The 1,299-nt window shown below is 45.4% G+C and overlaps 1 protein-coding gene across 1 annotated transcript in view; it reads right to left on the bottom strand.

Annotated features, from left to right (window-relative positions):
- maml3 (mastermind-like transcriptional coactivator 3) overlaps positions 1–1,299 on the bottom strand; it is a gene marked incomplete at its 5' end in the record, with an annotated part of 119,525 nt that overhangs the window by 4,222 nt on the left and 114,004 nt on the right.

Below are 1,299 nucleotides of genomic sequence, written 5' to 3'. Positions count from 1 at the left end.
TTTCCTGAAGATAGAAGAGTTTGTTGAATCTGACGTGACATGTTCGTACGAACCCTTTGTACGAACAAAAGTAAGAGAAATTTAGGATAAAAATACGAACATGTTCTTGCATGAGGCCCATTGCTTTTTGTAGTTGTACTATCATTTTTAGCAATACAAATGCCAAAACAGTAACTGGTCCCACCATGTTGGATGTTGCAGTTACAACGCAGAGGCGCAAGTCGATGACGTAATCTGTGCTGTCCCAACTCTCAAATTTTTTGGACTCTTTTGTAACCTGYGCACTTAAACACTTACATGCACTTYGACTGAATCCACACTTCCAGAGGGGCATAGGCACTGAGCACTGGGACWGGGCCAACAGCCGAGAGTCCAGACCCTCGTACAAAGCAAAGCGAAGGACAAGGGTCTGGTTTAAACCAGGCTAACCAATCAGCGCTGACAAAAACATGGTTCAATTCAGCATTTAACAAACCCCAGCTTATTTTCTCACTTTGTCCTGGTAGTTGCAAAGTAGAAGAGCTGAGGAGATTTGCAAGCAGTSTCTCTAAATCCTCTAATAAACCCACTTCTGACACCATTTCACTAATCCCCCACCTCATGTCTGTAACTGGAAATGTAACAGTGGACGAGAACAAAGTGGATTGTGTGCTCCAGGATCGTACGGGACAGAAACTGAGCAGAAAATTACGCTGAAAATCATGACGCTTGTTTTATTGTCAGACAAACTTCCTCCTTTAACTTCTAGGATTTTATAGATCCAATCAGTTTTGATGGTTTGGAAGTGACCTTTGACCCTTTCCAGGTTGACAGACAGCAGCAACAGTTGCTTCTCCAGCGTCACTGCTGATGTGTGAACACACCTGAACAAAGACTTCCAGCACATCCTCACCTCAAAGACTCGGTGCTTACGTTTTACMCTGCCTGTATTCCTCCGACAGTTTAATCCTCCTCTTCCTCTCCACATGATCTCAAACACTCGCAGACAGACTCTGATGGCTATAAATGGCTTTTGACTCGACTCCCCTCCTTCCTCCCTTCATCTCTCCACGATCCTCTCACCCACTCACTCCTCCTCCTCTCTTTTTTATTCTATATTTCCCCATCCTCACCCTCTCTACCTAACAGAACGTCTACCTCTTCCTCTTGCCAGTCCCACCCTACCCCTCCCCAATTTCCTGCTCACGACTCCCACTTCCCTCCTCTCATCCATCTCACTGACTTCACTGGAACTCTGGGGGATCCAGGACAGACAAGTTGCCGTGGTAACAGGCAGAGCAGGAGGAATATATATATATA

This window comes from Austrofundulus limnaeus, unplaced genomic scaffold (genome assembly GCF_001266775.1).
Source record: "Austrofundulus limnaeus strain Quisiro unplaced genomic scaffold, Austrofundulus_limnaeus-1.0 Scaffold194, whole genome shotgun sequence".
Lineage (NCBI taxonomy): Eukaryota > Metazoa > Chordata > Actinopteri > Cyprinodontiformes > Rivulidae > Austrofundulus > Austrofundulus limnaeus.
Note: the sequence above shows the minus strand (reverse complement) of the source record. Positions and strands in the feature narration are given on the sequence as shown.